Genomic DNA, 24,645 nt, shown 5'->3' with positions numbered 1-24,645 from the left:
CTGTGTGTTAATACCAGTTCTAAATGGGGCCTTTTGCCTTTTATTACTTTCACTTTAAGAATATACTGCTGGAGCTGCTATCTCTTAACTCAGAGATGCTTGTACTAACACCTTTTTACCAACACTGACTTAATTCTCTAAATTACCTCGGCTAGTCAATTTTGAATCCAGATTTATTTCTACTTTTCAGAGCACCAGGCATTTTGTACGCAGATACCTACAATATTGATGATTTTTCCATCTCATCTTTAGCAACTCTTCATTAGTTTTCACAATACTTTCATATTTTTGTTCCTAAAAAATCATTTTTAGAAGTCCACGATATTTTCAATAAATACGTTAAGTATTTTGAGAACTGCTTGATTACTAAATTAACTTAAAAAAATCATAGGGAATTTTATTTCCAATTTCAATAGATTTGTGGAAAAAATGGTTATATATTCTGATTTGATTTCCATTTAGAAAGATAGTGGCTGCATTGTTTTATTCGATTATTCATTAAAGCTGTCTTTACGTTGAGTTCTGGAGGATTTTGCAAAAGCCAAGGATACATGCTCTAATAATAACCCAACCTTTATGGAAATAAGAAAGAAATATTTAAGGAGGAAATATTTTAAAACAAAAATCAGGGTTCTTTATGTGTAAGCTAATATTTTTTTCTCATGCCTTCTAAGTAAAACAATGGTATTAAACAGAGTATTAAAATTAGAGATATTTTTGCAATAAAAACCTGATAAAGAACAAATCATATCTCGTTATATGACAAAATCTTAAAATAATCTAAGTATTCCACTTAAAATATACAATAAAATATACAATTTATTATTACCACCGCAAATTATTCTTTTAACAAGATGTGAAATTCATAGCATATAATGCCAGATAAGCTATTTATTCTTTAAAATAATTTTGCCATATAGATATTAGAAGACCAAGAAACTCACACATGCACACATATGTACAAAAACACTACGGTCTTAGAAGTTCTGCAAAATATATATAAGAACTGTAGTACAGCAGGCCAATATTATCAAAGAGCATCTTGTTAAACAAAAATCTAGACCTTGGTTTATTATTATATTTTGTGACTACTTCCAGAAACAATTTCAACATTTAATCAAATTTCATTTCACAAGCTTATTTTTAAAATAAATTACAATCAAGTCTGAGGAAAGGAATGTTGAGGAAAGTTTTCCAAGGAAACTTACATTATTTTGAATAGAAATGTACTTTTGCATAGAGTGGTAGTATTTTTTTTCCAATATGAATGAAAAGATCTTAAACTAGGGAAAAAGCCACACAGCCTTATCAAGGAATCTAAAGACCAAGCATTTTGTTCAATAATCTTGTCCATAACACTATCTATCTCTTCCTACAAAATAACAAATTTTACTGAAAAGAATATAACTATTAAACTCAGATATGCCCCTTACAGCCAACAGAATATTTATAATATAGTACTGACAAACTGTTGTTGTACTCTTGAAATCAATAAAAAGTAAATTATACATAAAAAATCAATACTTAATTCATGCAGCCATCAGTATTAATATTGGTGTAAAACACTTCATTTTACATACAACTGAGGTAAAATGCTTCATACTAGAAAAAAATTCAAACTGTACGGTGAATAAGTAGTACTTCATTCCTTATATTCTATTAAGCATCTTTGTATACATTCTCTCAAAGTATATTTATAGCTCTCACACTGCATAAGGACCTCCTATTAAGGTTCATGGTACCTTAAAGGAGCATATATAACTTTACTTACGAACAATCACAATACATCAATCACAGCTAAACTGAAGCTGTCATACCAGTAGCAGAAAACAGGGAGTTTTTCAGATTATAAAGAACAGGGAGGAAAAAATCCCAGGAATTAGCTAGCATGTAACTGGGGGGGAATGAAAGAAGGAAAGAAATATCTAATCTTAAGAAGAGTTTTATCAATAAGCTTACCCAATTCAAGATGAAAGCCTCAAAAAAAAAACTTGCATTAATTTAAAGATTTAATATTTATACAAACAACTCAAATGTCGAACAACAGAGATATAGATTTATTATGGCCAAGCCAGATAATGTATCATTGGGTAATCAATAATTATATTTATAAGGTTTAAAATAATATTTGGAATACTATGGCTATATAATATACTCTCTATATATTATAATATACTCCCTGTATATAATATATATTGTGTTGAAAAAGCAAAATGTTAAAAAATTTCTGGTATGATCTCAAAAATGTAAAGAAAAAATGAAATAGAAAAAAAATCAGAAGAAAAAAATGCTGAGATTTTTAAGAAAGTATCTCTGGGTAGTAACTAACAGGTGTTGGGGCGCCTGGGTGGCGCAGTCGGTTAAGCGTCCGACTTCAGCCAGGTCACGATCTCACGGTCTGTGAGTTCGAGCCCCGCGTCAGGCTCTGGGCTGATGGCTCAGAGCCTGGAGCCTGTTTCCGATTCTGTGTCTCCCTCTCTCTCTGACCCTCCCCCGTTCATGCTCTGTCTCTGTCTGTCCCAAAAATAAATAAAAACGTTGAAAAAAAAAAATTAAAAAAAAAAAGTAACTAACAGGTGATTTTTTTTCTATTTCTTTATATATATATATATATATATATATATATATATATATATATATTTATTATTTCCAGGCTTTCAGAATTTTCTACAATAACTCTGTATTATTTTCATCATTAGAAATCATTAGAAAAAATATTTATATACATAGAATTTTTGTTTTCAAAAACAGTCTCTGAAAGTCAATTTGAAATCAATGTAATAAATCAGAGAAACACTCTGTTTTTAAACAGTTTTATAGTTGACCCTTGAACAACATGAAGGAGTTAGGGGTACTGACCCCTGCATGGCCGAATATCTTGAAAATCTACATATAACCTTTGACTCTCCAAAAACAACTACTAAAACAACTACTACTGTTGACCAGAAGCCTAACCTATACCATAAAACCGTTGAATAACACATATTTGTATGTTATATGAATGTTATATGTATTATATACTGTATTCTTAAAATAAAGATAGCTAAAGAAAAAAATGTCATTAATAATGAGAAAATACATTCACTGTACTATTTAAAAAAATATATGTGCATAAGTGGACCTGTGCAATTCAAACCCATGTTGTCCAGAGTCAACTGTACTTTTCAGAAAATTACACAATAAGTAAACACGTCTTAAATATATTATCTAGATCACTGAGATCTTTCTATTCAAACTTCAAACAGGAATAAATACTAAATGTTTCCATTTATCTCACAGTTTTTATACATGAACATAAAAGCTAACCAAACACACTGATCTTTGAATTCTTTCTCTTCTTGATCCAAGAAGAAAACAGAGTTAGGGCTTATATGATACAAAAAAGGAAAAAAAAAACAAAAAACAGAAATAGTTCTGAGTATGCTTTATTCTATATGTTGATTCCAGATGACATGACTCTTAATATACTCTAATATATCCCTTTACCTATTGGGGATTATTTATAGTTGTTATCGGTGGAGGAGAAGGATTGTTTGGTGTTTTTTGTGGGTTGTTGGTTTTTTTGTTTGGTTGGGGTATTTTTTTGCTTTTTCATTTTGCTTTAGCAGCATGCATTTATGTTCCTATAAGAGATCTCTGTAAAGCAGTTTGCATTTTTAATCTTAGTAATGTTGTCAGTGTCCCATTAACATGTTAAGGCAACTTTCCAAAAAATTAAGTAATTTTTCACATCACTTCATAATTACAGAGCACGTACAATATAACATGCAGGTGGGTTTTAAAAACATGAACAAAAGGCAAGATTGCTGTCATTAGGAAGTCTAATGCCACTTTGTAAAGCTTTAGTTGAATATCATTTCAAAGACTGTATCTAAGTGAAGAAACTATCTTTGAAGCTTACAATGGTACACTTCATTTGAGGATCCTACAGTGCTTTAAAAGTCAGCATTTTTAATTCCCATTTTCAGGGTGAAGCACTCAGTGATACTATAACTGGGCTAGCATTACAGAATGAATCCAGCAGACACCAAGAATTCCAAATAAGCATTCTTCCAATTCACTATCCGCTACATGTTCTTCGCATGCAAACCTCATTTAACACTGACACTGAGAAAGCCAACTAAAGAAATAGCCTTCATTTTCATTTTCCCCTCTTCCCCCACTATCCTCAAACTTGACCTATCACCCATTTTAAAACACACTGGTCTCTTAGCATCTCTCTCATCATAGGTATCCATCCTTCATATCATCCAGTTCTCACCTGGGCCTTTTCTCCCCAAACAGTACTACAGATTCTGGATGAGTGTCTCCTATATCTTTTGGGCTTCATGGACCCATAAAGTATTTTGTTTTGTTTTGTTTTGTTTTGTTAATTTTTTTTAATGTTATTTATTTTTGAGACAGAGAGCACGAGCAGGGGAGAGGCAGAGAGAGAGGGAGACACAGAATCTGAAGCAGGCTCCAGGCTCCGAGCTGTCAGCACAGAGCCCGATGTGGGGCTCGAACTCACAGACTGTGAGATCATGACCTGAGCCGAAGTCGGACGCTCAGCTGACTGAGCCACCCAGGCGCCCCCCCCATAAAGTTTTTTAAAAAGCCAAACAAAATAATATGAGAGTATTAATACAGAGTTACCAACTTTTTATTTTGTCAATATTATTACTCCTAAGAGCAGGATACAGTTACAAAATAAAAAAACGGTGGAAAAACTTACTGCATAATTCTTATATAATTTCTCATTTTGTCAAAGAACAGTGGGAATTCCCTAAAAACCTTAGGAACCATTTCTCTGGACTATCCACCTTCCCTCCAACCCCTGCCCCACTCTCTTGCCCCTTCCCTCAGGTTTCCCTCTGCCCTGGAAGAATGCTGACTTGTTACTCTGATCTTTAGAGCCCCCAAAAACATAACAGAGACTTGAGAAGATATATTAACTAAATTAGGATCAATCCTGAGTAGCTCAGTAGCTCTACAAGAATAATGCAAAATAATGAATGAAAGTACATTGAGTGTATCTGCACATTTGAATGAAAAAAATGGGAAGGCCATTACTTATAATAAAGGTTTTTTTTTAATTTTTTTTAAACACTAATACATGGATTTGGACAGCAGCAGAGACCTGGACTGTAAGCCAGAACACCAATTTCTAGTCCCAACTTGGTCTCATTTGAATCAAACTTGTGTGAGTCTGAGCAGATCATTTAACACGTCTTTATAAAATGAAAAGGGCTAAACTAGAAGATCACTTACAGTAACTTATACTCTAACAATAGAAGTATAATCTTCTCTAGAGAATAAAACAAATATAAAACTAGTATTGATTTTTTTTAAGTAGGTTCCATGCTGGGCAAAGAGTCCAACCTGGGAACTGGAACTCATGACCCCGAAATCAAGAGTCAGACACTTAACTGAGCCAGCCAGGCACCCCAAGTGTTGATTTTTATCTCCCAACATTTGTGTTTATTAGTCTCATATAATTATATATTTCAAAGAAGGATGTAATGTGGTTTTTAATGAATGATACATAAAATAAGGCTGTTATAACAAAAGTAGATGTTCTAAAAATATACTTTTTTCAAGTTTACCAATCTCAATTTCCACATTCACATGTTCAATATCAACAGAAGAAACAAAAAGTGGCTGAAAACAGACTAAGCATAATAAACTTTTGAAAAAGAAAATCCTAAAAATGTTATAAGTACTGCTATCTAATAATATCAACATCAAACCATCATCTCTCCAAACTATGTAATAAAATCAGTATTTCAGATAAAACCATAGTTTTGTGAATTTTAAAAAAATAACAAGACGAAATACTATTTTACCTTTTAGAAATCATTTTCTCACTCCTCCAATTACAACAAGCTCTGTGAAGGGCAAATCAGAATATTCTTCTTCGTTTTTCTCAGCAAAGAATAGCTCTCGATGTTTACTGAGTTTAGCTGAACTGAACTAATTCTAGGTGCAAATGGTTTTCACTTCTGTATTATCATTATAAAAATCCATGATTTCCTAGACCTGTTCATAAACCATGTTTCAGGTCATATATCCCAGGATTCATTTTGGGAAAAAAAAATGGCAAAAATGATTTAATCTTTCCATATCTCTACTTTTCCCCATGACTCCCTACTTTGTAGTGTAACTTGGTGACAGTAAGTGTCCCAAAAGGTGAACATGGGCTCAGGAGATGGCATTCCTGACACCCACATGTGACCCATTTATCATTTCAACTCCAACTCTGTTATTGACTCTCACTCATTCCTGTTAGCTCTACCTTGAACATCTTTTATACTCTCAAGCTTCCTGCTTCTTAATCACAAAGTTCTTAGTATTCTAAGTGTCTTTGAGAACTACTTAGAAACAAACTTCCCTTGCATGACGCTAGGATTTTTCATCTTTCTCATTCCTGCCCTCTCATTCCTGCTTTCCTACTCACCCATCCCTCCAACACACATACACACACACACACACACACACACGCACGCACATGCACACACACATACACACGCACACACACACGTGTGTTATTCTCCTTTGTAAGCTTGCCAAGGGGCAAAACCTGGTCCTATTGGCTATTCTCAGACACCTTCCTGCAAAGGAAACTTTCATTTCCTATCAATAAATCTATCTTTTCCTTTCAATATACCAACTTTGCTTAAGCAGCAAAAGGCAGTGAAATAACAAGATGAAGTTGTATTTTCAACCACCAACCCTATCTGATGTTAGCCTTAGGGATCCTCTGTGTGCTTGGCAAGGCTAAGTATAGAGTACACGCACGAGATTGTAATCTACTTGTGGAAGTACAGTATCTTCACATAGGGAGTGGGGGGGGGGGCAGAATGCAGTAGAAGCTCTGGTTTGGCCTGCTATGTGTGCTATAGCACATTATAGAGCACTTAGCTTTTGTTATGAAGATAAACTCATTTAATAAGTTTAGTAAGCACACTGTGCACTGTAATAAGGAGGCAAAGATTAAAAGACATCATTTCTGCCCATGTGGTACATAGAACATCAGGGTAAAAGGAAGATGCACTAAAAACTGTTTTAATAAAGGCAGCCATATATACAAAAGGTCATAGGACCACAGTGGAGGGAACGTGACTGGCTCTGGGGATGGAGGTACAGCCATTTCCCAAAAGATATTTCAACTGGCTATTGCTGGATTTATAGGCATCTATCATTTAGAGAAAGGAGAAAAGCATTCCAGGCAAAATATCCACACAAAACACAAGTGGGCACAAAACAATACTAACACATCCCCTAAATTCACTGGACACGCCCCTTCCTTCAACATCTTCAGGCCAGAGTGCCCCGTTTTCCCCACACATGTGTAAGAATGGGGTGGGGGTGGAGGAATTAAAATCAAAAACTATGTTTAGGATAAGAGACGGGATGAAAGTGAAATCTATAATGGAGGCCAGATTACAATGGGCTTTGTTCCTTGGGCTTACTTTCATCCAAGGGCAGTGAAGAGATGTCAGAGACTTTTAACCAGAGGAGTGACAGTATTAGACAACTGGATATCAGACAGCTGTTGATAGAAGGTGACTTGTAGAATCTCCCCAGTCTTTCACCCACAGAAAGCCCCCTCACTAACCTCAATAAAGACTTTTCTTTGAGAAAGAAAGCCCCTTCCTTGGGGCTTGGCAAAGAATACAGAAAACGGTTTCAATCTAGACCATATCTGATCTTACCAGATCCTCTTCCCCAAGACTGCTGGAGGATGAGAAAATGGAGAAAAGGGAAAGAGGAAAAAAGGAGAACAAACATGAAGCATTAGGTACCAGGCAAGGTACTAGGTGCTTCACATACATTATTATCAGATTTAATTCAAAAAAACCTTCTGAGGTAGATAAAATCATTCCCATTTTAGAGAAGCCAACCAAGTTGCCAAGTATCACAGAGTAGTAGAATATGGAGGCGGAAAATAGGAATTAAACCCAAACTCAACTAACTCCAAAGATATTCATGTATGTAAGGATAATGTAGTTTTCCCCCCATGCCATCTTTATTTTTACAATGAACATTGTCAAGTGGACTATTAGTATCACTTTATAAATAAAGAAATTAAAATTCTGAAAGGTGGTCATACATATAATAAGTGGGTTGAGGAGGAGATGAGGTATAAGAGAAAGACAAGGCAGATGTCCTAGAAGGGTGCATTAACTGCATAAAAAAGCGAGCTACTGAAATACAGGTACCAAACTGACAAGACTCTTCCTCCATTATCCTTAGCGCTGCACTAATGAACAATGTTTTATTGGTTTCAATGCTATTTTTGTTTCTATATTAAAGTGAAGGAATAGTTATGCAGATAAAATATGTATTGTAAAAATGGGTAAAGATTTATTTTTTGCTACCCCCCAAAAATATGTAAACCAAAAGGAAGACATGAGAAACAGCAATTCTTTAATCAGACACAGAGACTAGTATAATGGCAGTCCTTCTTTATCAAACATTAATTTATAGGTTTTGTAACTACTTTGTCCTGAATACATTATGCTTTTTGTATCATAAAAATGCTTAGAGGAGTTCAAATTGGATAAATACTAAGAAAATATCTAGATTATAATACAAACACATCAAGCCTCTATTATGTAGCTTTCTGCTTGCTTTAGAATTGAAATGACTGATAAGAAAAATCACACAATTAGATTTTTATATTTGATACTGAACAAAGAACAGCTGCTTTTTTATAGATATATACCAGGCTACAATGAAGTCAAGAGCAATTTTTCCATTCAAGGAAAGAACCGGTGATGATGAGTTACATGAATCTCACCAATGTCACTATCTCTAATATTGACAATAAATTAATCCCTCAGTACTAGCAGAATCCATACCAACATTCCCAAATTGAGGTTGATACAGAGGTTAGAGACAGATGGCAACATACCCTGTCATCCTCGGTAAAGATAAAAACCAAGCCACCTTTTCTTTCCATACATACATACTATCAGGGGTTTTTTTTACTAACTTAAGAAATTTTCAACATTTAATAACGAATAAAATAGGTTTTTCTTTTTTCATTCTGAGTGAAATTAAAGATTTGAGGGAAAATTACATCATTTCAACTGGTGGAACACAGTAAAATATATTAGAAAGATGACCATGCTCACTGTCTGTCTTGCCCTATGTACCCAACTCAAAATTAGTAAAGGAAGTATAAAAATATATATATATGAGTATATATGTTTATTTATGTTTATGTTTTAACATTGGAAAATGGATAAAGAACATAATGAAGATGACAGTAACCTGAACTATTGTTTAAATATCACTACAATAACAATATTATGACATACATTCAGATACCAGAGCAAAAACAGAGAAGAGAAACAGGAATTCTTTTCATTATTCTGATAAAAAGAATGGGGAAGAACTAATGAAAAAGCAGCTACTACTATGACAGTACAAAATTTCAATAGTATCTCCAAAACTCCAAAAAGTTTCTAATTTACTATCTGAAACCAGACAGAAGATAGCTTGTTTCATATACTGAAAAGCACAAACTGCCAAAAAAATGAAGCTAAAAATATTTTTAAAGTTATTAAGATATATGTAAACTGTACTTCAACAGTACATTTATATCATTCATATAACAATATGTGACACTAAAATCCCAGATCATGACTTCCTGGAAATACTTCTGAAGAATTTGTGAGACCCTAGTGATAGAGTAATTATCCTGACAGGATGTTGGTTAAACAAAGTAAGTGAATAACTTGATATGGTAGTTGTAAACATTAACACCTGTAAAAATCAAATGTGGCACAATGTCACTTAATAGTGCTTTTGATAATGCTAAAATGTTATTTTCCTCCAACTCTGGGTTCCACAGGAAAATACAACACTGGTTCGGTACTTAAGACCTTCAAGAAGACCCTGTTTCTATGTATTCCCCTATTTTCACTTTTAAGTTTTGTCTGGGCAATTCCAGTACACAAATAAGGATTTGTCATAAAGATAGGCAGGCATCACAGGGTATCACCTCATCCCCATCTTCAGGCATATGAATGTCTAACCTTCCAAAACACAAGTTTTAGAAGACAAACTTGAGATTGAGCCTTAAAAAACTTTCACAAATGATTTTATCTCTATCTTTGTGACTATTTTAGCTATTTAAAGCTCTCCTGAAGCATGATAATATTTCATCTTTCTCTTACATGGCCCCAAATATGAAATGATCTACCATGTACATAAAAATATTTTAAAAATTAGAAAGAAAGAAGTGAGTAATTCCTTAACTAAGTTAAATATCTCTGATTCTTTTAGTATCTATTTTTGCAGCATGCTCTAAGAGGGATCTTTGTGGTGATGGAATAATTTGATTATGGTGGTAAACTGCATGAATCTACACTTGAGATAAAATGACATAAAATTATACACACATAATGGGGCACCTGGGTAGTTCAGTCAATTGAGCATCCAACTCTTGATTTTGGCTCAGTCATGATCTAAGGGTTGTGAGATCAACCCCTGCACCAGATTCCATGAGTGTGGAGCCTGCTTAAGATTTTCTCTCCCTCTCCCCCTGCCTCTCTCCCCTGCTCACTTGCTCACTCTCTCTTCAAACAAACAAATAAATACAATTTTTAAAAAACTAGACACATGTTTTACTAAAATCTATTTCCTGGTTTTAACTGTACTCGTTTTAATACATGTAAGATGTTATCAATAGGGGAAACCATGAAGAGAACACAGGACCACTCTGTACTATCTTTGCATGTTCCTATTTATCTACAGTTTAATGTATCTCACAGAAATCATAAGATCTCACTGCCAGGAGTGTGGGAGAAAAGTAGAAAGAGTAAGAAGGAACATTATTCCTGCAAATCTAAGATATCAATGTGGGTAAACACCAGGAAAGCAAATAACAAAAGCAGGTATATAATGGCAATAATCTGAATATTTGACAGTATATAATAAGCTTAATGGGACTAAGCATGATGTGAATATAACAACCAAATTATCTATCTGTATGTCAACCTATATCCTTTTCTGGGGTCTGAAAATATATCCTACAGACCTACTATAAACAAGAAATTCTTTCAAAATCTTGAATTTTATTTTAAAATGCATGTATTTTACACTGATGTCATTTTCACATTCATTTATGTTTTTAAACATTTAATTTACCAGTTAAATTATTTACCAGAATTATTTTTTTACCAGAAAATTAATAAAGGGAAACTTCATTTCAAATGGAGTCAGGGAGCCCTGAAGAGAAAGCTCTCATGCAAATCTTGCCATCAAAGCTTACTTCACATTCCTGGGCAGAAAGAAGTTCACTTTACTACCCCAGCAGAAAGAAAGATTTCCACCTTGCCCAGCAACAGCCTAGCCAACGACAACCTGCCACAACTCAGCCAAAGAGAAAACAATCGGCACCCTGAACTCTCACTTTCCTCCAACAGACTTTTGTTCAAAGCATTCCCTCCCCAACGTCCTCCATTTTCTCTATCAAGTAACTATGGTTTGTCTATGGTTTGCCATCGCTTGTATGTCCCAAATTGTAATTCCTCTGTTATTCCCAAATAAATTCATTTTGCTGATAAAATAACTGGATATTTTATTTTTAAGGTTAACACCACTTTCTCCAAAAAATAAAAAAAAAAAAACGTTAGTAAATCTGGCATTCACAGAAGATGGACAAGTTTATCTGTAGCTTGGAACCCTCCAACATAACTCAGAGTACCCCAATTGGAGAATCATCATTTTATTTTCCACTTACAAGGTGGTGATTCACAAATTGTTTTGCTGGCCTATTCTGAAATAGCCATTAGATCCTTGTTGACTAAGCTAACTTCAGGAAAATTCTTAGAAGAGGAATAACTGCTAGCAATCTATCATTTCAGCTATGACTTCCAAAAGGCCTTATCCTAGGAACCATGTACCTGCCTCCTGTACACAGAGCCTCCCCAAGGAAACATCATCTATACACCGTCTCACTTCAACAAGAAGGAGTAAAGCCTGAAGCATTTTCACAAACATATGTAAGAGTAGGCTTCCTGCATGAGTAGCTTAAAAATACCTGGTTCTTATTTTAAAGTTTTCTGGGAATTTAGCAAAATTAAATTTAGAGAAAAGGTCCAAAACTACAAGGCTCACTTAGTCGTTCCCAATCAGATTCACATCACTTGAGAAGGTCAGATAAAGGAAGCTTTTATCACCTCAACATAATTAAAAATCTCAAGCTGACTTCTATGACCAGCATTTCAAAAAAGTGATACAATACACCAGAAGGTATTTACTTTGGTTTGAACACACTCTAAGAGTTCTGAAGTCTAGCAGGAAATAATGTTTCTGGTTTGGTAAAACAAACAAACAAAAACTGAATGGTCCCCTCTGGGAGCTAAGCTATAAGTGCTTCTTAAAACCAGGAGATACCCAAAAAGTTGTTAAATCACTGAGTAATGTGTTAAATTGAAAATTAAAACAAAACAAACAAAAAAAGAAACTACTACTTACATACAGAGTATGATCTGTTTAAAAGTGTTTCTACTGTGTTCTTTCTCCAGTTTCTAATTGTAAAAAAATAAACAGATCCAAAGTACATTTCAGAATGCATTATTTGAGGTTATTTTATCACCAATGATAACTGAACGCAATGCACAGGAATAAGACAGCACAGCTCATACAGAGTTATAAATTTACCAATAAATAAGGCTGGACCAATGTAATAAATAAAGTCCTAAAACTGAAGAAGTTAATGAATAATTTTATATACTAACGTTGTAAAAAAGCAAAAAGCCATCTCTAATGTAGAAAACATTCATCGATGGTACTATATACAATGGAAAAGTCAAAAGTATAGACTTTTCATTATCTGTTTTTAAAGGATTCATAGCTCTTCTAAAATTTTTCACAACATCTAAAAATAAAATATCCATAATATATTCCTAAACAAACCACACTGTGGTAATTAATACTGAGAGCATAAATTCCATTATTAAAACTTAACTATTTATACTTTGAAACCACACTTACAAACAAATAGGGAAAATCATGCTGAACTGAAAATACTAGGTTTCTATGAAGACAAATCACCTTTCTTATCTGAACCGCTCAGATCAAAATGTCAAAACAATTAAATTACAATTTTGTCTGACATCCAATATCCTATGCAACAGTGCAAAACAGACAAGCCTGATTTCAAGCATACCGTTTGCTTTTAAATGGCAAACAAATTGAGCAATGAATCAAATTTTGCAAAAGAAAACATGAGACAATATGCCAGATCACAGAGGTCAAGGAATTCATCAAGACTCACTTTCTATGTAACTATATGCTTTTGGCTCAGGGGGAGAAATTATCCATTCCTTCATACAAATACAAAAATAGACAAACATAGGACAGATACTTATCTGCCTATATACCAAATATGACTATAAATCACATTTTTAAAAATCACATTGATTGTTTAGCTATATGTGCATACTTATATTTATGTGTATTCATATCTGTATACATGTTTACACATGTGAGACCTGAAATTTTTGGCTTAACAAACCTAGTTCTTCCATGTTGCTATCTTATCTATTTCTCTAAATGTACCATGTAAAAAAATTATACCATCTTATTTTTTCAGCTGTAAAAAGGACTAAAATGATCTTGAGCTACCTGTTCATTTTTCAGTAAAACAAAACAAAACAAAACCTGAAGGCCAAGGAAGACATGGGCACAAAAGCTATCCAGGGACAGACTGGTAAAAAATAATTAGATAATTTTTTGCCCAAACAATCATGTTATATACTAAAGGCGCAGACTCCTAAAAACTGATTAGGTACTGTCAGATGAAACAATAATGGGCTCCTATTGTTATATTTTATATTTAGTTACTTTTTAAAGGAAAGTGTTCTTTCAAAAATTCACTAAGCCCTCATGAGAAAATAAAATAATGACATACTAGAATATTCTACCCAGGCATATTTAGATTTCATACCTGTTCAACTGTAATGTATATTCAGGATTAGTCAGCATCTTAAAGACTTTACATATAATCACAATATAGGACTACCTAAGTACAAATCATTGATTTATCAATTAATTTTTATTCTCTGGCTAAAATTCTTTTCATATATATTTTTCCTATGTATCTAAAAAGAATGCAGCATTATAGCTTAGGATAAGGGTGCTGTAACAGAACTGCTTGTTCCACTACTTACTACTATGTAATCTTGGGTAAGTTACTTACCCATCTATGCTTCAGTTTCATTTTTGAACTAATAAGACCTGTCTAATGGGGTTTTGGTGAAAATTAAATGTGTTAGTACATACAAACCAAAACAACAGTGCTAGCTCTTAGCAAATGCTTAAAAAAATATTAGCAATTATTGCTAATTTCTGGTGGCCTAATAGATTAACTAACATATTGGAGCCAAAGGAATCTCAGGGACCACGTAGAATAGAGTTTGGCAAACATTATGTAAAGGACCAGAATAAATATTTTAGCTTTCTCCAGCTACACCATCTCTGTCTCAACTACCCAACACTACAGTCTATGACAAATGCAGATACTATGATCTATAATAAATACAGACAATAAACTGATGGATATAGTTATGTTCCAAAAAACTTTACTTACAAAAACAGGTGACAGACCGGAGTTTACAGTCCCCTGATATAGACACACTCTACAAAAAGTGAAGAATAGAGAGATCAAATGAGTAACAGAAATTTGCCCAGCAAGTCATTGGCAGGTACAGAACTAGAACCAACTAAAATTCAGTTCAACTGTCCTTTTACCTATCATATAGGAGAGGCTCCATGAAGTCTTCCTATTATCTACAAACAGAAGCAATCTCTCCATTTTCTACCCTCCCACAACAAGATCAACAGAAAATTGACCGATTTTAATTTTTTTTAAAGCTTATTCATTTCTCAGAGACAGAGCATGAGTGGGGGAGGGGCAGAGAGAGAGGGAGACACAGAATCTGAAACAGGCTCAGGCTCTGAGCTGTCAGCACAGAGCCCGATGCGGGGCTTGAACTCATGGACCGCGAGATCATGACCCGAGCCGAAGTCTGACACTTAACCGACTGAGCCACCCAGGCGCTCCAGAAAATTGACAGATTTTAAAGGGTGATAAATTCACTGGGGTTCATTATACTATTCTCCCTACTTTTGAGTGTCTGATAATTTCCATAATAAATTTTTTTTAAACTTCAAACATTTAGCAAGTCTCTCAGAATATTAGTGTACATTCTTTTGTTTTTGTCTCTAGTAGATATGGCAATTTGAAGGCAGGGATTATGTCATTTGCATCTTGGTATCACTGTCTCCTGCCTCATACAGAATCCTATTTTATAATTAGAATTCAATAAACAAATGGTCCCTAAATAACTAAAGGAGAGTCATCTCAAACAGATACTATTTCCAATTCCAACAATCCTCTCCAACTTGTCAAACTGCTCAATATCCATAAGCAAGGTTGTCAACATGCTATCTTTCCCTATACCCAATTGTTGCCAATCCAGTCTCATTTATACCATTTTCTTTTTTTTTCTTTTTTTTTTTTTTTAACATTTATTTATTTTTGAGAGATAGTGTGAGCAGGGGAGGTGCAGAGAGAGAGGTAGACACTGAATCTGAAGCAGGCTCCAGGCTCTGAGCTGTCAGCACAGAGAGATCATGACCTGAGCTGAAGTCGGATGCTTAACCGACTAGGCCATCCAGGCGCCCCTCATTTATATCATTTCAAAATCTAACCTGAAGTCTACTTCTAGCTAACATCTCTTTCTAGATCTGATACCACCTATCCATAAGTGGATTCACCACCAGCAACAACACTGCTCTCCATCAGATTCCATTTGGTACTCAAAAACTAAACCATCTGTTTGATGTGATGATAATATTCTTAGAACTTTACTGTAGTTATCTAATAGCACTAGAGCTAAAATTCAATGTTTTTACCTTCCTCATCGTAGCCTTTCCCAGATTTCATGATATGATCTTGCTTACCTTATTTCTTCTTTCACATGTAGCTAAATTTTATTCTAGAATCTCAACTTTCTTTCCAAGTCTTCTCCCAAGCAGAACCCAAGGCTGAAATTCCCTCTTCTTTCCTCAACAAACACGTATTTCTTTGCTTCAAGGAATTTTCACAATCTCAAAGTATATGCTCATCAAATATACCATGAACCAAGAGGAAAAAAGATAATATTTCCTACAAATTTCTAATGTACCACAACTGCCACTCACCACAATGACAAAAGAGAAGAGATCCAAAGAGGACATCCACACACATTCCCACCTGCATCTGTGTCCACAGTTCTCCCTCACTTATTACTATAGATAAATAGTCCATCCTACTAATAGATAACCTCTCGACTGTTGCATCCTCTCCAACATAAGAACAATCCCTCTCTCTCCTTGCATCATCAATTTCCCAGGTCTTTGGGCTCTTTCTCATTAGCATAACAACATACACATCATTAAAACTCTTTTTATATCATATAGCCCTCCAACAAATCCTCCATTTCTCTCCCTATCTTTTCAATAAAAATCTTCAAAGATTTTTGATGCATACCATCATGCTCTTCAATTTTCTCTTCTCTATCACGTTCCAAACTAGCTTTCACCATCCACCACTCCATGGAAAGTATCATCAAATCACCAATGATTTCCTTTGCTAAGTCAATTGTCAATTTTCATCTTTAAAACAGGTGACCAGTCCCCTCCCTAATTCTTCAAACACTTCCTTCATTTGGCTTCCAGGAGCCCACACTCTCCAGCTCTTCCTATTACCAAGTATGCAGCTAGTTTTTAGAATCCTTTGATCATTCCTTCTCAACTCATAATGTGTGAGTGCCCCAATGCTGTCCTTGGTCCTCCTCAGTTTTCTAAGCTCACACATTTTTTTATGAATTTATCCAATCTCTTCACTTTTAAAATCAGTTATATGCTGAAGAATCATAAATTATCATTAGCCTGGCCTTCAGACTGCCTGCTTGACATCCCCACTTGGATATTTAACATGCATCCAACCCTTAACATGTTCAAACCCAAATTCTTAATCCTCACCATATCGTTCTCCTGCTCTATTCCCATCTCAGTAAATGGAAATTCTATATTTTCAGTTGCTTAGGCAATTAAGTTCTCCTAAATTTCTTTTGCTTTCACACTCCATACCCAATCTGTCAGCAAATCCTGTGGATTGTACCATCAAAATACAACCAGAATCTGAACTTTTCACCACCTCCACTGTTACCATCCTGGTCTAACCTACTATCATCTGTCACATGGATTATTATAATAGCCTGACTGCCCCCCCCCCCGCTTCTGCCCTTGCCTTCCTTCAATCTGTTCTCATTATGCCACAGTAATGGTGTTAAATAGTTGTTAGTTCTGATGAAAACACTCAAAAGGCTTCCCATATCATTTCAAGTAAAATCTAGAGTCATTACAATAGCTTACTAGACCATTAATACAATCTAGTCTCTCTTTCATTTAAGACCATATAGCCTATTTCCCTCCTTCCTCCACTCTACTGAACCCACACTGGCTTCTTTGTGGATCTCTGAACACACCATTTTGTTCTGTAGACCTAGAAAGGTCTTGCCCCAAATATCACATGGCTGACTCCTTCAACTACTCTAAGTCTAATGAAAGGTCACCTTCTCTGAGGGTCTTCCCTTACAATCCTTTTTTAAACTACTAAACACACACACACACACACACACACACACACACACACACCCTTTCCCCACGGCACTTACTATAGTACCATCACATATTTTTCTATGTATTGTATATACGGTCTCCCTCCACTAGAATGTATATTCCAAGAAGGCAGCGCTTTATTGCAGCGCCAAAAACAATGCTTGGCACACATCGGGCACTCGATAAATATTTGTTGACTAAATGAATAAGTATTCATGTCTCTACGTAAATCTGATAATGCTTTTGTAAGCAAGTAACAAATTGATCATTTCATCCTTGTTAGTCCTATAATAAAAGTCCATAATACTCTTTGTATGGTACCAGGAATATATTAGATCACTCTTGTGAAGAGGAGTTACTTTCTTATTTCTCAGAAGTCTTGAAATCAGAGATTACTGCCAATTGAAACTACTGTTAAAGATATCCTCTTCCTATTGAGAATTCTTAAGGGATTTTAAAGAAATGGGGAAAATCCCACTCCAACATAAAACCCAATCCTTTCCTTAATCCTTTTTGACCATTCACCCAGAGCACTTTGTATCACTTTTGCAGTGTTCACCATGGTCCCTTCTCCTGGATATGGAGTCTCTGCAGGGCAAGAACTGAATCTTGTTTCTCTCTTAACCCGTCATCCAGTATCCATGACCGGCATTCAAAGAACTGTTACTGGATTGAACTCAATGGAGTGAATACCACAGAAACCTGTGACATAACTGCTTATAGTTGTCAAGATGTAGTCCATCAACAAGTAGCACCGCTATCTAGGTTTCTACGGTCGGTTTCTAACAAACCCACGTCTTCTGTTATGTCTAAGTGAGGCAGTAGGACATTCACGCGCAGGTCCAGGATCTATTACTCCTCTCAGGATGCACAAGTCACAGGAAGCAAAGGGAGGATAGAAAAGTAAATGATACTGTACGTGTGCCTGTTATTCTAACAGTGAGGAACAAAAAAACACAGACACCAAAAGATGAGACACCCAACAAACGGGGTGATGGAAGGGGGAAAAGTACAGAATTCGGAAAACGAAGGGGTCAGGGGGGCTAGAGGATGGAGCTACGCAAGAAGGAGACCGCAGGGCAAACGTGTACTAAGGCTGACGCTAAGGTAGAAGCCAGCGCAGGCGCTAATCACAGGCTGCTCTTTCAACACTTTCTCATAAACTTCCTCGAGAAAGAGGTCCTGCGCGTCCTCCGGAGCGGCATTCCACACGCGGGGCGTCACTCGGGGCGAGCTATCCCCAAAACACCGGTCCGCAGCGCCGCTCGTCTTTACCTGCGTCCCGCTAGGGTGTCGCGTGGGACAGCCCAGCCGGCTTGCGTGCATGTGTGAACGTGTCAGAAAAGGGCACTCGGGAGTTGCTAGGCTCCGCTCGTAGACAATCGGCTTCGAGAGGTGGGCGGGGGCCTCGAGGCGGGGATGGGGGCTCCCTGAGCCAGCGAATGGCGGGGGGACTGGCGGAGCCAGGTGCCCCGCGCGCCGCCCCTCGGGGTTGCCCCCGCCCTGCCGCCGCCCGGGCGCCCCTCCGCCCGGATCCTGACGCCCGGTCGGCGTCCCGGGACCCACGCAGGGGTGCGGCCAGCGCCACAGCCGCGCCAGTCTGGGCGGGAGAAAGGGCCGAAAGGCTCGGCCCAGACCGCGCCGCCTCAGAGCGCCTAGCTGGTTTTGGCAAAACTTTGAAAACAGAAAGACTTCGTTTACCTGAGCGGCGCGGGCGCGGGCTCGTCTGCGGTACGGCTGCCGAGCGCGGGCCGGGTTTTCAGCAGCCGTAAAGCGGGAGGAGAGCGCGCGAGCCGCGGCGCGAGCCCTCGCCCCCGAGCGGCGGCCCCGGCGCCTCCGCCGCGAGCGTCAGCCGCTTGGCAAGGAGCGGGCTGGGCTGAGTCATAATAAAAGACACGTTTGCCGAGCGAAGTGGGAAGAGGGGCCTCGAGGAGCCGTGTTAAATGGCAAGAGGTTCAAAAATAGGAAAGGAATTTTTTTTAAGAGGACAAAACTGAAAAGCTTGTCTCAAGGTGGGACAGATATGAGCTTCTTTTATAATTTGCAAATAGTTTACAAATACTCTTTGTGTCTAATAAAACTTTTTATTAAAGTTTTTTTTTTCTTTAAGTGCATTACCTGTGGAGCCAGTGAATGGTGTATAACGCTCAGCTTCACTTGCAGCTCTCAGACCTTGTGCAAGTTACTTGAATCCCTTGCCTTTGTTTCTCATCTGTCAAACAGGATAATAAAAGTGCCTCCCTCCGGACAGAAAATGCTTGGAGGGTACTTGGCATAGTGCCTGTACTAAACGTTAATTATTAGGATTTAAAAATAAAGTGGGGTTAAGTGAAGACGAGCCTAGATGAGCAGCTTTACAAGGAAAGATTCAAAAATAAAGCAAGGACTTTTTGCAAGTGGGGTAAATTAGACAAATGCCTCAATGGAAGAAAATAAATTGGTGCCTCTAAAAAAATAAGTGAAGTCAATAGATGTAGCTGAGGTGGAAAAAGGAAAAGAAAAGGAAAAAAGGGGGGGGGGGAGGAAAACTAGGTGCAGTGACCAGACATCTGAAGCTTCATGGGGAATGGAGGAGGAGTATATTTACTTGCTATTTAGAAAATCATGACAAACTCCCTCTGCTGAGGGAGATTTTTAAAAAATATTTAAACAGATAAACAACTGTCTCAAAATGAGCCCCAAATGAGGAGCCTTCGCTCCAATGAATGAGATTTGGCAGTTCTGCAAAATGAGGAAATTCTTCCTTGTGCTGCATCTTAGTGGGTTGAGTCATCAAACCCATAGCAAAACTTAGTGGGCTGGATTCCTGAAAGACATGCCAGATGGATGCATTCTGCTTAGTTTTAATAACTGTATGATGTTCCCTCTGTACTGTCAATTTTGGAAGAAAGGAATCTGAATAAAGATTTGAGAAGAGAACTTGAAAATAAAAGCTAAGCTAGTTATTTATTACATGAGTATCCATCCACAATGAGCATACAGTTAAAGACTGCAAAACAAGTAATCATTTCTCCCAGTTCTGTTCTCCCTTCCCTTTGTTTCTGCTTTTAATGTATTTCTTTTTATCCACTTTTATTATATCATTTTTATACAATGAACCTACCCAGGGGAAACGTGGTTTTAATTAATACTAAGGCATGGAAGGAATTTTAGCTAGGCCTCTCTAGGGTCAAACTTTCTGAAAGGTTTTTCAGTTGAAGTTTTAATGAGAGCAAGGGTAAATTGGCAGATGTGAAATCAGAAGTTGTTCTAGACAAACAAGAAAATAGACTGAAAAAGAGAATGGAATAGAAATCAGAAAGAGTTCTATTCCCTAATTACTGGAAGCACGGAAGACTAGAGGAAAGTTTTCTCTATCAGATCAAGAAAAATGGGTATCTTGCTTTACCACCCAGCCTTTTGAATACAAACAAAAGAAAGAAAAGAGGAGAGAAAAAAAAAAAAAAAACCTTTATCAGATTCTTGAAATGAATTCCTAGGAGGTCTCCTGCCGGGTAAAAAATTTGGAGGTGCCTCTTTCAGGGAAAAACACCAGCAAAATATTTGAGGGGATTAATTTTTGCAGAATTGGGGAAAACCCTAAGATAAGAATCCCACTCTCTTTGTTTCAGTTTTGCTAAGCCTTAAGGCTGAGGCCAACAGATTTTCATTAAACCTTTATTAATGAAACAAAGAGATGAAATCTTAAATGGTGTGAAGCCCTTAAACTAAAAGGAGCAAGAAAACAAAACCAAAGCCCAGAAAATAAACAAAGAGATTAGGAAGTTTTTTTCTAAGGGGAACCTTTGAACTTTTGGCTGTCATGTGAATGCTTGTGACTTGCTTTAGGCAAATAGGAGATACAAACTAAAGCTGAAACCAAAAAGATCTGGTCAGTTCAGACAAAAAAGCTTACCTTGCCTGAAATGTTTTGGTCTGAGAAGATAATTCCATTCATTTTAGGTAGAGACAAAAACTCACCACCTGGTTTTGTATGCCCATTAACACCTCAATCACCAGAATCTACTTGAATGCGTTTTTTAGTAGGACTCCTGGCACTTTGTGAACTAAACCTTGGCTCATGGGCTTTTGAGCATTTTGTGAATTTATCCAAAAGTATATTTTGACTAATAAGTGTTTGCTTTTAAAATTCTTATTCCATCATTATTAATGTTAATAATGTAAAGCAGAGTGACCTGCTTTTTAAGGTTTTTATAGATAGAATATAACAGGTTATAATTGTATCAATTGATGACATTACAAGTTTCTTTGACACAACTGAATTAAACTTTCGTGTGCTAATATGATTTCTAATTAAGAAATTTCTGATTTCATATAAGATTATTATTGGAAGGGACTGATTGCATTGTGAAAGTCAACATTGTTCTAACTTAAAACTCCAGTGTAGTAAAGGTTTCTTGCCACATTCCAAATACTGTTACGTTACCTGTTGCTAAATCACTGAGTAATAGGAGCAATAGTTAAACAGCCTCAACAAATTTAGCTTTGAAAACTAATTTCAGGAATGCTACTAACGACTATAGCAAAGCTGAAGTGAGATTCTCAAGCCAAAACTGAGTGTTAGCTGAGAACATTATGTTACAAGATTCCTAGCTAATCCGGCTCAATAAGGGAGGACAATCTTAAAGATACAGATCCTTGTCCTTCTCTGTCAACAGCAACAACACATATGTACTTCTGAATCTATATGTACTAAGAAATCTTACGTATTTTAGAAGAGGTTTATTTGAAATTATTCATATCTATAGCACTGATCTTTTTTAGACATTTGAAGTGGGTTGAAGAATGATCACTTTATGGTTTCGGTTTTGGACAATGTCACAACTACAGATTCTCGGGTTAATTAAAATTTTCATTGGAAACATAAACAATTGTAGAAAATAAGCCCTTTCATACATTTCTGATTGGAGTATAAGTTATTATAACCCCCTACAGAGAGCAATTTAGTAACAAAATTAAAACACCAAAATTACACTCTCCTGGAACCAGCAAATTACTTTTGGGAATTGATTTCTGTAGAAATAACACATGTACAACATTATTCATTGTAACAACAAAAGTTTGGAAATAACCTAAAAGTCCATCTGTAGGAGACTAGTTACATTAATTATAGTACATTCATCCAATAGAATGTACTGTATGCAACTGTAGTTGTCAGGGAGGGGGGAGGAATTGAATGAACTTTTCTGTAAACAGTTTTGGGAAATACAAGATATACAAAGTAGAAAAAAAAACAATGTGCAAAATATTGTACTTGCAAAGAAGAAATATGTTTATATTCATTTATACATTCATAAATTCTTGAGGGGAACATAAGAAACTAACAATAGTTACTCACAGTAAAGGAGTAGTCAAATGTATTCATTGGACTGAGAAACAGGTGCAAAAGAGACTTCGTTGCATTTTTTTGTTGTTGTTTTCCTTTCCGTATAAATATATTACCTATTTGAAAATTAATTTATTTTTTTAATTTTTTAAGTAACCTAACCTAGAGCTTGAAGTCATGACCCCAAGGTCAAGAGTTGCATGCTCTTCTGACTGAGCCAGCCAAGTGCTCCTGAAAATTAATTTTTAGTTTTTTTTTAAGTTTATTCATTTTTTTGACAGAGAGAGAGAGAGAGAGAGAGAGAACACCTGTGAGCACACGTGGGGAAGGAGCAGAGAGAGAGGGAGAGAGAGAGAATCCCAAGTAGGCCCTGCTGCCATCAGCACAGAGCCCGATGCTGGGCTCAAACCCACATGACCATGAGGTTATGCCCTGAGCTAAAGTCTGAGGCTTTACTGACTAAGTCACCCAGGTGCCCCTGAAAATTAATTTTTAAAAAAGAAAACAAATACTAAATAGTATATGTTAGGTATAAAAAGATAAAGTTAGGAAACTTATTCTGTAGTTGAATAATCTCCCTGTCATAACTCCAAAAGTCTTGAAGTTTACTATGAGAAGAATTCCTGAAAGCTAAACTATGAATTCTATCTATATCTGTTTTGACTATAAAGAACTATAGTATTTGAAAATAGTTGAAATTCATTTTCATTTCTCTCTAATGACTTTAAAGTTCCCAATAGTAGAGAAATTAATATATAAAATACAGTGTACTTTATGCTAATAAATTGTTCAGAGTTTCTACAACTCACTGGTTTTGCTAAAAATATGGTATAATAGCAAATACTAATATTTAATTCTATAATGGCTTAAAGAAAATCATTGTTACATAAATACCTTTGAACCACATACTTTCTTTAATTGTTACCTATATAATGGTCCTGCTATTTCCAATGCTTTTGGGGAAGTTAATGGTCTCATTGTGAGGAACTTAATGACAATAAAGAAAAAAAAGAAATTCTAATCACTCTGCTTACAGAGTGTTTTGATTTTCTACATTTATTTGTGTAGAAAAAGTTACTTACGGGCGCCTGGGTGGCTCAGTCGGTTAAGCATCCGACTTCAGCTCAGGTCATGATCTCGCGGTCCGTGAGTTCGAGCCCCACGTGGGGCTCTGGGCTGATGGCTCAGAGCCTGGAGCCTGCTTCCGATTCTGTGTCTCCCTCTCTCTCTGCCCCTCCCTGTTCATGCTCTGTCTCTCTCTGTCTCAAAAATAAACATTAAAAAAAAAATTAAAAAAAAAAAAAAGAAAAAGTTACTTAGCTGAGAAAGTGGTATCTAGGAGATGTTGACAATGTGTGTATGACTTCTTGAAAATTAAGCAGTGTGACAGAAACTGCCAATCTCACTAATATCTATACACTCCATACATTTTTCAGCCTCCCTTACAGTTATATTTATCATATGACTGAGTTCTGCCCAATGGAATGTGGACAGAAGTATGCCATGATCTCTTTAGTTGTCGTGCTGGATGGTTGGAGAAGCTCCACCGAAGGACTTTAAGTACTCTATCCCTCAGTATCAAGTTAGGAAAAATAAACCACATTATTCAAAGATAGGAGGTTTAATATTAGGACAATCATTATACAGTGTGTAAT

The sequence above is a fragment of the Lynx canadensis genome, chromosome C2, assembly GCF_007474595.2.
Source record: "Lynx canadensis isolate LIC74 chromosome C2, mLynCan4.pri.v2, whole genome shotgun sequence".
In the NCBI taxonomy this organism is placed as follows: domain Eukaryota; kingdom Metazoa; phylum Chordata; class Mammalia; order Carnivora; family Felidae; genus Lynx; species Lynx canadensis.
The sequence above is the reverse complement of the archived record's forward strand: the minus strand, read 5'-3'. Positions refer to the sequence as shown.